We start from the raw sequence: 16,357 nt of genomic DNA on the forward strand, positions 1-16,357 counted from the left end.
AAGAACCTAACTGGTTTTTAGGAGCGACAATTACTGAGAAGTCTGACACTATCAGACACTGCTGACTGACGTGTATTATACACTAGACTTGTGCGTTATATAATAGTTTGTGCAAAACGCGCACCTGTACGCTGCCACCGACTGCCACACACGTGCTGTTTTTAAATGCAAGCACGGACGCAATAAGAACCTAACTGGTTTTTAGGAGCGACAATTACTGAGAAGTCTGACACTATCTGGACTGTTTTACACTGTGTACACCAGCCCCAGATATGATGAAGGCTGGTATACGGTCACCACTACCCTGCCTGCCTGCCTGCCTGTATACTGGTACAATAGTCCTGACAAGGACTCTTCTGGTCACTAGCCTGTATTCCGACCTGGCTATACCCTGCCTGTATATAGCAACAATAGTCCTGAGAAGGACTCTGCTACTGTACTCCGACCTGGCTATACCCTGCCTGCCTGTATACAACTAGAATAGTCCTGAGAAGGACTTCTGGTCACACTGTTTGCAGCCCTGCTCCGGAACTAACTATAAAGGGCCGCAAAGCTTTCCCTGAATCAGCGACACTCTCCCTACACTCACTGTCAGAATAGCTGTGAGCAGAGCACAGCGCGCCGGCCTATATAAAGGCTCGGTGACGCTGTGCAGGCCGGCCAATCACTGCAATTCCACAACTAACAGGGCTGTGGCATTGCAGTGGTCTGCCAGCCAATCCCTGCATGAGGGCTGGCTCTCAAAAGAGCGCCAACATGCAGAAATGAAGACCACGAGTAAAGCACGAGTATCGCGAGATTACTCGGTCCCCGCCGAGCAGCCCGAGTACAGTGATACTCGTGCGAGTACCGAGTAGTGACAAGCATGCTCGCTCATCACTAATCTTGTGCAATGATGGTAAGTACCTGGGCCATCCCAGATCAGCTCCTAGTAGAGCAGAGTTTGCATGAGTCATTTTCCATTTATAGAGTCATTGGGTATCACTTTCCTGTAGAGTGTAAGCTCTTATTGTCATCAGCGTCCTCTCTTTCCTGTAGACTGTGAGCTCTTTTGGTCAGCAGAGTCATCTCTCTCTCTCCTGTAGAGTGTAATCTCTTATGGTCAGTGGGATTCTCTCCTGTAGAATGTAAGCTCCTATGGCCTGCGGAGTCCTCTCTTGCTCCTGCAGAGTGTAAGCTCTTATGGTCAGTTTGATTCTCTCTCTCCTATAGAGTGAAATCTCTTATGATCCATAGGGGACTTTCTCCTGTGTATTGTAAGCTATTATGGTCAGTGGGGTCCCCTCTCACTCTCTCTCTCTTATATAGAGTAAAAGCTCCTATGGTCAGTGTGGTCCTCTCGGTCTCTTGTAGAGTTCAAGCTCATATGGTCAGCAGAGACCTCTCTCTCTCTTCTACAGAGTGAAAGCTCTTATTGTAAGCAGGGTCCTCTTTCTTCTGTAGAGGGAAATCTATGGTCAGCAAGGGCCTCTGTTTCTCTTCTGTAGAGTGTAAGCTCTTATGGACAGCATGGTCTTCTGTTTATGTAGAATGCAAGCTCTTATTGTCAGCAGGGTCCTCTCTCTTTCCTATAGATTAAAAGTGTGGCGCCCCTGAGGCTTCAGACGCCACAGGGCACAGCACCTGATTTAAGGTGCTGTGCTCATCCTGGATTCCTGGGTGATCAGTGTCGGTTCTACACAACATCACATCTCAGCACATGCCAGCTGTCGGGACACACCCCAGATGGAACAGGGTTTAAGGCAAGTACTCTATTGAAGCTGGGAAGCAGCAACCAGTATACCTGGTTATGAAGCCTTAAGTCCCATTCACTGTCCTGTAGGGGGGGGGCTGGCAGAGGGAGTGTGGGAGGAGCTAGTTTTAAAAAGTGAACAGTGGACAGTTGAGACCAGTCCAGAGCAGTCCAGTCAGGAGTCGAGTCCAGAGAGGGAGTCCAGTCAGTCGGTCTGAGGAGAAGTAGGGGGACAGCTGACAATCCCAATTCAGTTCCAGTCATAGCTCTCTAGTGACTTTGGTGAAAAGAGGAGTGCGGATGCTGGGGAGCAAAGCGTGATTACTCCCAGGACCGAGCACCGTCAGGGTGTAGAGCCCTAGATTAGAGGACGCTTCAGGCTCGCCTAATAAATCTACAGAGGGAGAAGATTGCACGTTTCTCGGCCCACCATAGTGTCTGAAGCACAGCAGCAGACTCAGAAACTGGTAATTGGTACAGAGGTAAAGCCCATTGAAAGGTTCACGCTGCCTGCGAACGGACCGGGACTTTTTATACAAAAAGCAAAGCAGGGGCCTTCGAAAGCTAGAGGCTATGGGGCCCCACTAGCAACAGAGAGGTGCATGAGAGCAGAATTCACCGGGTCACAACCGGCACTGGGATCCGAGGAGTTTGGGATCGCCTGGAGCCCATCATGGTGGAAACCGGCACTCTGCGGGCATAACAACAGTGAGTAAAGACATCTTGAATCACAGCCTTTGTGTCGCCTACTTCTTTCTGCGCCCGGTCACCCCTGCACCTCATCAACATCCACCATAGACTGTTCCAACGTTTTCACCGGGGAACCCGCTCCACCTGTGGGGAGCAAGAAACACCTCAGCTGCCACAACACCAGCCCCGGAGGTCCCGTCCAGCAGCCGCGGCGCCAAAGCTGCAATCCACAGGTGGCGTCACGAATATAATATAAACTTTATTACCATCTTTCCCATACCGCCACTTTAATTGACTCCACCAGGGTCACAGAGTTGGGCCCCCGCAACCACTGAGATCCCCGGACTATTCCGGCGGTTCCGAGTATCCCTAAGGCCCTGGGGTGGGTGAGTCAAAAAGCTCTTATGGTAAGCAGGGTCCTCTCCCTCTTCTGTAGAGTGTAAGCTTCTTTAACAAACAAACTCCTCTCTCATTTGTAGAGTGTAACCGCTTTTGGTCAGCAGTGTCCTCTACCACTCTCTCCTGTAGAGTGTAAGCTCTTATGGTCAGTGGGGTCCTCCATCTTCTGTAGACTGTAAACTCTTAAGGTCAGAAAGATCCTATCTCTGCTGTAGAATGTAAGCTCTTATGGTAAGTAGGATTTTCTCTCTCACTCTTGTACAGTGTACTCCTGATGGTTCTGCTGTTGCTATATTTTGGGGTACTCTCACTCGACCTATCCCCGCAATCTTGGATAGTGTCCGCAATCTGCCGGGCACCTGTGTCTCTATTTCCCCACATTTCTTCTCCCTTCTGTCTGCATCTGGGCCTCAATGGCTGACAAGTTGCACGACTTTCCCGAGCCCGCCAGGGGAAGTCGTAGGATCCGGGCCATAAGAGGCTACTTCAGGGTTCCCTGACTTGCTCCTGACACTGTGCCACGTCTTTACTCCGGAAAACCTTTTGCAGAACTGCATCTCACAAGCAGTGGCATACCGTCAATAGAGGCAGACCACACCCCCGCTACGGGGCCCGTGAGCTGTAGGGGCCTGGGGATGGCTGCCCGCAGTGTGTGCATTTTCACTTTCATGCATCATGCCCCCAAGGCCATCACCAAGCAGCAGATTAAGGCTACTGGGTGCTGGCACTGTTTGTATAGCTGCAGGCTGGCCAACGCAGAGATATAGACTCGCCCACACTGTGCTGAAGAGGAGGAAGTGGCCAGGCAGCATCTTCATGCAGTCAGAGAGCGATGAGAGATTCCAGGAGGAGAACAGCCAATCAGTTGAGGGGGCGGAGCTTGTTCAGTACAGCATGGGAGAAACAAAGATGAACCAGAAAACACAGTGCCTGGTATGGAGCAGGCGTAGAGACCATAGAAAAGATAGAAGAGCAAACAGAGAGGAGAAAAAACAGTGAGAAGCAGAGAACAGAAAGAATAGAAAGAAAAAGCAGAGGACAGTATCTGAACAGAGCCAAGAAGGACCCACAGGAAATGCAGAAGAGAGGCCAGAGCCACTAATATAATCTCTCACATCACAGGAACAGGTGAATATTCTAATATAAAATGTCTGCCTATGACACTAGTGAAAGAAACTGCCCTGTGCTTTGCCATCACTGTGTGTGTGTGTGTGTTGCCCCTGTGCTGTGCCATCACTGTTTGTGTGTTGCCCCTGTGCTGTGCCATCACTGTGTATGTTGCCCCTGTGGTGTGCCATCACTGTGTGTGTTGCCCCTGTGCTGTGCCATTGCTGTGTGCGTGTGTTGCCCCTGTGCTGTGCCATACTGTTTGTGTGTTGCCCCTGTGCTGTGCCATCACTGTGTGTGTTGCCCCTGTGGTGTGCCATTACTATGTGTGTTGTCCCTGTGCTGTGCCATTGCTGTGTGCGTGTGTTGCCCCTGTGCTGTGCCATACTGTTTGTGTGTTGCCCCTCTGCTGTGCCATCACTGTGTGTGTTGCACCGTACTATGCCATCACTGTGGTGTGTTGCACCTATGCTGTGCCATTACTGTTTGTGTGTTGTCCCTGTGCTGTGCCATCACTGTGTGTGTGTTGTCCCTGTGTTGTGCCATCACTGTGTGTGTTGCCCCTGTGCTGTGCCATTACTGTGTGTGTTGCCCCTGTATTGTGCCATCACTATGTCTGTGTGTGTGTGTTACCCCTGTGCTGTGCCACCACTGTGTGTGTGTGTGTGTTGCCCCTGTGCTGTGCCATCATTATGTGTGTGTGTTGCCCCCGTGCTGTGCCATCACTGTATGTATGTGTGTGTTGCCTCTGGGCTATGCCATCACTGTATCTGTGTGTGTGTGTGTGTGTGTGTGTGTGTTGCCCCTGTGCTTTGCCATCACTGTGTGTGTGTTATCCCTGTACTTTACAAAGTTTTACAGTAATTCCTAAGGCTGTAAAGGAGTTCATAATCGTTACCATTATATGGAGGAGACAGATGTGCATATTTATATAGTGTGAGCGGTGAGGGGTATGAAGAAGGACATCGCTACTTTAGGCCAAGTTCACATATTGCAGATTTTTTGAGGATTTGCGGTGTGAACCCACTTGTCTTGGTGCAGTAGACTTCGGTCAGTAACAGGACAGTGGTTATATTAAAACTTTGTAGTGATATTTGGTCATGGAGTGGTGGCATTATTTTGCATTGTATTATTGGCCTTTGTATGATGGGTGTTGTTGTTCCGGTACACAATGTAGCAGTATGCATTATTTCTGACTATAAGCTGCCCCCAGTAACATGTGCCGGCACCCAATAACATGTATGATGATTATTATATTAATATTTTATTGTACTTTTTTTTTATCGGTGGGAGGGCGCTATTCAGACTTTTGCTATGGGGCCCCATGATTTCTATGTACGCCCCTACTCATAAGGCCCACCTCTCTAACCAATCCACTGTTGATCTGTCACTCTTCCCCTATTTTATCTAACATCTAATCTACTACATTTCTTGTCTGACTGCTAGGTAGTGCCAGCCACTACACGGTCCCGGCTCTACTACATCGGGGACCCATACTTCACTAGCAGTAGTAATTTTTCCAAATACATTTTCAACATACTTATTACCTAAAACACATTATCTTCACAACACAGACAAACAGCCTAAGGCCCTGTGCCCACGGGAGCTTGCTTCTGCAGATTTTGCCGCGGAAAACCTGCAGATTTATCTGGATTTTCCAGATAAATCTGCAGGTTTCAGCGTGTACAGACACTCCCCATGTTATCCTATAGGACATGAGGAGTGCTGTGTCCACGTTGCGGAATGTGCGGTTGCGGAATATACTGCGGATATCCTGCAGCCGCACATAACTGCATGTCAATTATTCCTGCATTACCTGTGGAAATCCCCTGCTTTGGCCCATACTTACCTGCCTTGATAGCAGACACCCGATCATTTTCCCTCGGTGCACAGGAGCAGGAAGGAGGAGGTGGGCGGGGCCTGCACGAGCTCTGGTCATGTGACAGCCGGAGCTAGTTTAGGCCCGCCCACCTTCTCCTTCACAGTGTAAACACGGCCGGAGACGGGAGAGAAGTTCTGCGTGATGGAGGTATGAACGCCCCGATCACTCAGCAGTTGTTCTGCATTGAGGATGCAGTGCCGAAGCCATGGTACTGTATCCTCAATGTAGAATGCCTGCACCATATCTGCAGGACATTCCGTAATAAAACCGCAGCATGGAAACAGACAAAGTTGTGCTGCGGTTTTCTGGGAGCTCCTGTGGAATGTCCTGCGGATATAACCGCAGGACACTTTTCCCCATGGACACATAGCCTTAAACAGTAGAGGGGCATAACCACCTCCTACAGAAGCACTAATATTTCAGTAGTAGAAATACATATAGTGAAGGAACCCCATCAGCTGCCATGTATATCCCTATTCTCTAGGACCAAAAGTATTTCTACTCTACTAGTAAGCACAACAGTGTAAATCTTGCAGATTGCAGTAGGGAATTTATGCAATAGGATCAATGCATTGAATCCTATATTTTACAAATACTTTACAAATTCATAAGCTATTAGAAGAATTTGTCCACAAATTATAAGTAAGTGAGGTTTCTTAGAATCTTTTGTGTGATTGGTTGGATACATGGAACAGAAAATTGGAAATGACAACTCTGATGTGAATCCGACCTTAGCAAGATTGTGAACTTAGAGGCTATTTCTGCAGCAAAACTCGTAAAAGCTCTGGTGGAATGTAAATATTATCAAATGAAGAATGGAAGGAAAATAGAAGGAAGAAATGCAGAAAGGAAAAGAAGTTATACCTTCTGGTTTTTGGAAGCCTTGTAATTGGATGGAATCTAAATATAAGTTTAACTTTTAGATCACAGAGGAACACTTGCAGCCTCCTCTTCCATATCTATCTATCATTATATCTATTAAGCATTTGTATATTTATTTTAGTGGCTGATGTGACACCCCTGTAATAAAATACATGTTCATGCTCCTTTACTATAGAAAAAGATCCTATTCTAAGAAAAACTACTTTCTAAAGGTGGCCATACTGCTTACATTACATTCACATATCCATGTGATTTTTGGTTTATCGGCCAGCACACTAAACCATAGATATGAATAGATCTATTCAGACATTCATTAAAATCATGGCTGTAAAGTGAAATCCGTGTGACTCACAGCATGTGTTTTTCTGTTACAACTTTGTGGATCAGACTTGGCCATTGAAGTCTATGATAATCTGCAAGACAATGATGCAAATCAGAAGCCTTCAATTTTCCTTCCATTCTTCATATAACAATACTTACATTCCATCTGAGGTTTTACAAGCTACCTTCAGAAATAGCCTCTAAGTCCACAGTCTAGTTAGGGTTGGATTCACATCAGAGTTGTTATTTGCGGTTTTCTACTCCATGTGCTGGACTTATCACATGAAAGCCCACTTATCTATAATATCAGGACAAATTCCTCTAATAGGCTATGAATTTGTAGAGCAATTGTAATAGATTGGATTTAATGCACTGATCCCATTGCTCAAAGAGTGCAATCACAGTAATGTCTTTAATGCATATCACCAACCATATGTGCAAAGAATATTCAAGGAAAAGAACCAGAAAGGTACATGAAAAATTGTCTTGCTGCATTTTGGGCATGCATGGTAATTGTGCAAACCATCCAGGGATTGGATTACCCACCAAGGCTGCACAGGGGACCCTGCAGAACACATTACCCTGCACCTCGTCGCGCGTTTCGCACCAGCTTTGTCGGGCGGTCAGTATGTCTTTGGAGTGTGGAAAGAAACTGGAGAACCTGGAGAAAACCCACACAAACACATGGAAAACATACAAACACCTTACAGATGTTGTCCTTGGTAGGATGGGACTCCAGGACCCCAGTGCTGCAAAGCAACAGTGCTAACCACTGAGTCACTGTGATATCCAATATATCATTTTATTCATTTTCCTATTACCTACATGCCCCTATAGATGGCTTAAGATGGTTAATCCTACTGACAGATTCCCTTTAGGATGCTATGCGATATCTTTGTCACAGTACATGTCAGGTTGTACAGATCAGTGATGATTTTCACACCAGCACTAAGTGCAGTATATTCAATATAAAGGGAGGAAAAGTTACAATGTGCTCTTAATCTAATGTGTACGGTCACCTTTAAAGTAGACACCGTGTTGTATTTGGGACAGTGTCACAAATATCTATTTTATTCTGTTATATTATTTGGAGACACAAAAAATATCATGATTTTATTTGCAAACTGTAATTTTTATGAAATATCTATGAATCATAGAAACGCCAGCGAAGTGAATCAACACAATTTTACTTCCTTTTGCTGTTTTAAGAAAGCCAGAAAACATGTGTATCCTTCTGCCAGTTCTTTTTCGGGGCATGTGGTTCCACATAACCACACTAATGAAAACCACAGCTCAAAATGAAATAGCTTGCAATGAAAATTCTGGGATTTGTGTATTTCATTCTGCCTTTTATATTTTGCCATCTTTCTGAGAGTTGGTTTCCAAAAACATTAATATAATCATTGAACATTTATGAAGGATTCAGATATCCATGACAGATTTAAGAGACACTAAAAATTTCTTTTTATACTCAACTGTTTTACACATGTTTTTTTTCTTTATTCAGGTTTGGTTTTTATCTTTAGTTCTTTTCTTCTTCCGAGTATTAGTGACTTTCTAATGCCAAATCACTGTGCCAGACAAGCAAGAGACACATTCAAAATGCATTAGACTGTTCCTAAAATAAAGGAGAGGTTTGTCATTGCCCAAATAAGTGTGTTCTATTTCTTAGGCCATAACTGACCAGATTTATTGTCATCTGAGACATAGTAACAAATCTTTCAACTTCTTTGGACAGGTGGCAAATCAAAATTTAGGACAACCTGAGGTTCAACATGACTAATTTCATTTTTTTCGACCTTTTGCATTTTAGTCAATGAGTCTAACAATCGGAGAAGGACTTCATGTTTAAATTATAAATTAACAAAAGTGTTTATTTAAAGCAAATCTTTTTCTGGGACCTACACAAGATTCATGAGTAGGGGCCGGCTTCTTAAGATACCGGTGGACTTTCCCAAGCTGACAGCTATCAATTCCACCTCCTTTACCCTATATAAATGCATGCTTAGAGAAGTCAAACATGCTAATGATTTCAAAAAAGAGTGGAAAATAAGCTGCTGTCAGGCAAACTGTGTAATAGCCCCCACATAGCCCTGCAAACTGTATAGTAGCTCACATATAGCCTTTCAAACTGTATAATGGCCTCTACTTAGCCCTGCAAACTGTGTAATAACCTCACATAGACCTGCAAACTGTATAATGGCTCACAAATAGCCTTGAAAACTATATGATGGCCCCCACATATCCCAGCAAACTGTTTAATGGCCCCTTATAGGCCAATATATAGTATAATTGCCCCCACATAGCCGTGCAAACTGTATAATAGCCCTCGCATAGCCCTGCAAACTGTATAATGGCCCCACATAGCCCTGCAAACTGTATAATGGCCCCACATAGCCCTGAAAACTGTATAATGGCCCCCACATAGCCCTGAAAACTGCAGAATGGCCACACATAGCCATGCAAACTGTATAATGGCCCCCACATGGCCCTGCAAACTGTATAATGGAACTCACATAGCTCTGCAAAGTGTATAATGGCCCACACATAACCCAGAGAACTGTATAATGGTCCCCACATAGCCCTGTAAACTGTATAATGGTCCCACATAGACCTGAAGACTAACTAATGGCCCCTACATATCCCTGAAAACTGTATACTGGCCCCCACATAGCCCTGACAACTGTATAATGGCCTCACATAGGCTTGTAAACTGTATAATGGCCCCCACATAGCCCTGAAACTATATAATGGTCCCCACATAGCCCTGTAAACTGTATAATGGTCCCACATAGACCTGAAGACTAACTAATGGCCCCTACATATCCCTGAAAACTGTATACTGGCCCCCACATAGCCCTGACAACTGTATAATGGCCTCACATAGGCTTGTAAACTGTATAATGGCCCCCACATAGCCCTGAAACTATATAATGGTCCCCACATAGCCATGCAAACTGTATAATAGCCCCTACATAGCCCTACAAACTGTATAACGGCCCCCATATAGACCTGTAAACTGTATAATGGCCCCCACATGGCCCTGCAAACTGTATATTGGCCCATACATAGCCATGCAATCTGTACAATATATATATATATATATATATATATATATATATATATATATATATATGTATATATATATATAGCTGTGTAAACTGTTTAATGGCCCCACATAGCCCTCCATATAATGTAATGGACCCCACTTAGCCCTGAAAACTTTGTAATGGCCTCACATAGCTTTGTAAACTGTTTAATGGTCCGACATAGATCTCCATATAGTATAAAAGCTCCCACATAGCCCTGAAAGCTATATAATAAGGCTCTACATACCCCTACAAACTATATAATGAGCCCCCACAAAGCCCTGAAAACTGTAAAATGGCCTTTTATAGCCCTCCATAAAGTATAATGGCCAAACATTGCTTGAAAACTGTACAATGAACCCCCACATAGTCCTGCAAGCTGTAAAATGCCCCCCCCCCCCCATAGCCTTGCAAACTGTATGGTGTGCTAAATTTATTTTAAAAAAATCAAATAAAAATACCTTCTCTCTTTCCTCCGCTGCTCCAGTGTCTGCAGCATACAGTATATTCTGCAGCTGTGAACGGTTCAGCTGAGCGGGTATGAGGACATCACAACATCGTGTATGTTCTGTGCTGAGACATCAGATCTCAGATGTAGAGAGACTGATGGAGGCAAGAGCAAATGGCTCTCTTTCACCATTGATTTCAACAGTTGGGGGGCCCACTGGCACTGGGTACCCCCGTTCCAGACTCATGGGCCCCATAGCAGCCGTGTGCCCTGCTGCTATTGGCAGTATACCACTGCATGACTCCCAGGAGAAAACTAACTTTATCAGCGGAGCTGCAGACTTTCAGTCATACAGGAGTGGCATGACTGATAGCTCTCTCTGCACTGATGCACTGCAGAGCTGGCTGTCAATCATACTGTCGGGGTGGGCTTACAGCTCCTAGTCACAGAGCTGTAATGGATAACTGTAGCCAAGCTGGCAAACCTCTATGACTGAAAGGCAGCGGCTCCTAGGAGGAATAAAGTTAATTTTTACCCTTGAGCTGCGCTTACAGTTCAACAGCCAAGCACCTTTATAATGCTATTTACCTGCGGATTAATCTAATGTGACAGGTTCCCTTTAATGTTTACTCCTGTAATTAAACATTCTATGAAAGGAGTTTTCAGATTACAGATGTCATTTGAAAACACCAATGAAGAAGTTAAACTATTACCATGGTAATTTAGATTACAGTGTAATGTATCATATGCCAATGAGTACCATATTTTAACGTGTTAGTGTTATCACAGGGGCTTCACTGTGCGATTAATATCAACAAAATGATTTCCCCTTCTCTTGTTATTTTTATAACATAATACTTGGTATGGGAAATCCCAGGCTTTCCTTATTGCCGAACTAGTCATAACTGTTGCTATATTTTGACTGGCTTCAATCCTGTTAAAATACAATAACATACCTCATTTGAAAAAGATCCAACATTTTTATTTAAGTAGTTCATAGTCCCAGATGCATGAAACGTCCCAGAGATGTACAACATTATGTAGGTTAAGCTATTGAAAAATGTGTGGAAGTGAATTGTGAAGAATATTTTCAAAAGTGCTATCAAGTAATGAACGTTTCCTAGTAATATATTTATTTTTTACTCCCTTATATAGCACCCATAAAGCTTTATAGAAAATATCACTGTCCCCATTGGGGCTCACAATCTAAATTTCTTATCAGTATGTCTTTAGAGTGTGGGAAAAAAACAAGTCTCTGGAAGAAACCCACCGAAACATGGGAAGAAGATACAATATTGTAACAAATGTTATCCTTGGTGGAATTTGAAGCCAAGACCCCAGTGATACAAGACTAAAGTGCTAACCACTGAGCTACCTTGCTGATAGCAGTAAAATATAAACACCATTAATTGGTTCGGACAGAGGTCTTGCTCCCGAGATGGCTTCTGATAGAGGAACATGTGAGGAGACCTGTCCCTCGGCCTCCTTCAATTGAAAAAACGCTCTTTCCCATATGGTGTTCATACAGGCTTTTAGGTGGTGAATAGGGATGATCGAATACCTCAAATATTCGGCTTTGCGAATATTCGATGAATAGGTCACCGCTATGCGAATATTCGATGTGTAATGTAAGTTTATGCGAAGCCCGAATAGTTACGAATAGTTGTTATTCGGGTTTCCCATAGACTTACATTGCGCATTGAATATTCGCGAATAGTCGAATAGCAGCGACCTATTTCGGCAAATATTCGTGAAGCCGAATATTTGAGGTATTTGATCATCCCTAGTGGTACACATGGAGAAATCTGTAAATTGTATGCTTTTCGTATATCATGGACAGATGAATAAGACTGTTTAGGGGATAAAGCTAATCCTAGACTTACTTGACATGCACAAACAAAACAACTAAGGGAAAGTTTAACTTCACCACACTGACACCACAACCGTTGTGTTTCCACATCATGCCTGGCAGTGTATAATATGGAAAATCCTGCTTCTGGATCTGTTTATTTTTCAGCTGCAGCTGGCATGTGTATTTTTAGGAATCCAACCATAAAGAGGTATTCTTTTTCATTACGGTAATTACATGCCGTGGCTTTACTTAATGCACAGATGAGGCACACTGCAGGGGCACGGTGTGTGCCCAACACCTAATCTTACCATAATTCTAACACAGACATCAAGTAGTGTTATATCAAAACATGCCAGGCAGGCTCCCTGAGCAAGCGGAGGAAGTGGGACAGATTTGGAGAACTACAAAGCCCAGAACTGGGAGTCATTGAGTCTGCTCCACTTTTCTAGTTATCTCCCACCAAGACAGATAAAATGGCCTCACACCTTCAACATTTGTTAGCAAAAGTCCGGAATGTGGGACATATGTTGTAAAGGGGGTTGCAATAACTGTAGAAAAAGGCATAAAACCGCACATCCAAATAACATACTTCGATCTAATGCCGCTAAGGCAAAAATTTAAATACCTGAATATGAGGGACTTGGATTAACATTCTGATCAGACTGTATGAAGCCCACTGCCACGTCACAGTGAGCCTCTGAGTGGGTCCCTAATTTCTTTTAAGCCTTAAAGGTGTGGTGCTGCCTGTCAACCACCGCTAAAAGTGACAGTGCACCAGCAGGGCAGGCAACCTGATGCCTCACAACACCACACTGCAAGGCTGAGCCCCATGACTCCAGGCCCATTGCCCCACTGACATAAAACCACCCCAGCAATGATCCCCGCACACCACCAGTACTTTTTAAAAAGGTGCTGGCCAACTCAACTTACACAATATCCCAGTATGGGAACTGAGAGCAAAAAGGCAGAACCTTTTAAGGGGTTTTCCCTTGGAATAATGATAATTTCCACAATTGGAGGTGTTTAAAAAAAAAGTTCCTGTGATGAGATAATCTTATAAATGTGTCTGTGCTATGTACAGTGCCTACAAGTAGTCTTCAACCCCCTGCAGATTTAGCAGGTTTGATAAGATGCAAATAAGTTAGAGCCTGCAAACTTCAAACAAGAGCAGGATTTATTAACAGATGCATAAATCTTACAAACTAACAAGTTATGTTGCTCAGTTAAATTTAAATACATTTTCAACATAAAAGTGTGGGTCAATTATTATTCAACCCCTAGGTTTAATATTTTGTGGAATAACGCTTGTTTGCAATTACAGCTAATAATCGTCTTTTATAAGACCTGATCAGGCCGGCACAGGTCTCTGGAGTTATCTTGGCCCACTCCTCCATGCAGATCTTCTCCAAGTTATCTAGGTTCTTTGGGTGTCTCATGTGGACTTTAATCTTGAGCTCCTTCCACAAGTTTTCAATTGGGTTAAGGTCAGGAGACTGACTACGCCACTGCAAAACCTTGATTTTTTCCCTCTTGAACCAGGCCTTGGTTTTCTTGGCTGTGTGCTTTGGGTCGTTGTCTTGTTGGAAGATGAAATGACGACCCATCTTAAGATCCTTGATGGAGGAGCGGAGGTTCTTGGCCAGAATCTCCAAGTAGGCCGTGCTATCCATCTTCCCATTGATGCGGACCAGATGGCCAGGGCCCTTGGCTGAGAAACAGCCCCACAGCATGATGCTGCCACCACCATGCTTGACTGTAGGGATGGTATTCTTGGGGTCGTATGCAGTGCCATCCAGTCTCCAAACGTCACGTGTGTGGATGGCACCAAAGATCTCGATCTTGGTCTCATTAGACCAGAGAACCTTGAACCAGTCTATCTCAGAGTCCTCCAAGTGATCATGAGCAAACTGTAGACGAGCCTTGACATGACGCTTTGAAAGTAAAGGTACCTTACGGGCTCGTCTGGAACGGAGACCATTGCGGTGGAGTATGTTACTTATGGTATTGACTGAAACCAATGTCCCCACTGCCATGAGATTTTCCCGGAGCTCCATCCTTGTTGTCCTTGGGTTAGCCTTGACTCTTCGGACAAGCATGGCCTCGGCATGGGTGGAAACTGTCAAAGGCTATTCCAGGCCGTGGAAGGCTAACAGTAGTTCCATAAGCCTTCCACTTCCGGATGATGCTCCCAACAGTGGAGACAGGTAGGCCCAACTCCTTGGAAAGGGTTTTGTACCCCTTGCCAGCCTTGTGACCCTCCACGATCTTGTCTCTGATGGCCTTGGAATGCTCCTTTGTCTTTCCCATGTTGACCAAGTATGAGTGCTGTTCACAAGTTTGGGGAGGGTCTTAATTAGTCAGAAAAGGCTGGAAAAAGAGATAATTAATCCAAACATGTGAAGCTCATTGTTCTTTGTGCCTGAAATACTTCTTAATACTTTAGGAGAACCAAACAGAATTCTTGTGGTTTGAGGGGTTGAATAATAAATGACCCTCTGAATAAACTTTTCACAATTTAAAAAAAAATAAAAAAAGAAATAACATTCTTTTTTCCTGCAGGGCATTTCCCACTTCCAGGCTGATCTACATTCCAAATGTCACAATGCCAAGTTAATTCCGAATGTGTAAACCTGCTAAATCTGCAGGGTTGAATACTACTTGTAGGCACTGTACTGTGTGATAAAAATAAGATAGACCAGGCACTCCAAAATGGATGTAAAAAGGAAACCTTTATTCAAAATATAGAACAGTTCGAATATTACCAGACGTTTCGGTCAACGCAGTGATCTTCGTCAGTGGAACTAGCTATATGTGGAAAAATAGATGATCCGTGCAAAGGAGAAAGAGAGAGAATTCAGAATTATTAGTAGAGAATGATGTAGAAATATTCAGATGTGTGATGACATGTGTGGAACGCAAAATCTATCAATTAGTGTTAATGAAAACGCTGCATGGCTAGGCTGGGGGAAACGAGTAGATTTATATCATGGACAACAATGTCCCATTTATGGGGAGAGGGATGTTCACAGGAGAAAGATGCAAGGTGCCATTCTTTCACTAGCGGTGGATTCCCTGTGATTCTCTACAGGAGGTCTATTCAGATGCATTTCCCTAATTGAATAAAGCCTGTCGTCCTACTCAGAGTCTCCTTACATCTATTCATTCTGCACATAAGCGACGGCGTTCGTGTGATGCCTGTGACTCCACTAAGTGGAGCTATTTCAAGTATATTCCCTGTTTTCTTATTTTAATCAGCCCTGTAGGTTTTGCATCTTTCTCCTGTGAACATTCCTCTCCCCATAAACGTGGCATTGTTGTCCATCATATAAATCTACTCGTTTCCCCCAGCCTAGCCATGCAGCGTTTTCATTAACACTAATTGATAGATTCTGCATTCCACACATGTCATCACACATCTGAATATTTCTACATCATTCTCTACTAATAATGCTGAATTCTCTCTCTTTCTCCTTTGCGCGGATCATCTATTTTTCCACATATACAGTAGCTAGTTCCACTGACGAAGGTCACTGTGTTGACCGAAACGTCTTGCAATATTTGAACTGTTCTATATTTTGAATAAAGTTTTCCTTTTTGCATCCATTTTGGAGTGCCTGGTCTATCTTATTTTGGATACTGATTTGGACCCTACCAGAGCACCCATTCCTTAAAATAGAAGTGCCATGCCATTCTATATAATAGATGTACTGTGTAATGGTCGTGTCTGATCGCACAGGGAATGGTCTGATCATACCACATCTCCTGGGCAGGTGAGGATGCAAAAGAGAATAAAGACAGGATTGCAGTTGGTGCTTTCTGTGAGGTAAAACATTTCCATTACTGTTTAGACAATATTTTACCTCATAGAAAGAATCAGCTGTTATCCTATACTGCCCTGTGTGTATACTGTCTTTTGTGTCCTACCCAGCCCAGGAGCTGTGGTATGATCAGATCA

The sequence above is a fragment of the Anomaloglossus baeobatrachus genome, chromosome 1 (genome assembly GCF_048569485.1).
Source record: "Anomaloglossus baeobatrachus isolate aAnoBae1 chromosome 1, aAnoBae1.hap1, whole genome shotgun sequence".
Classification (NCBI taxonomy): Eukaryota; Metazoa; Chordata; class Amphibia; order Anura; family Aromobatidae; genus Anomaloglossus; species Anomaloglossus baeobatrachus.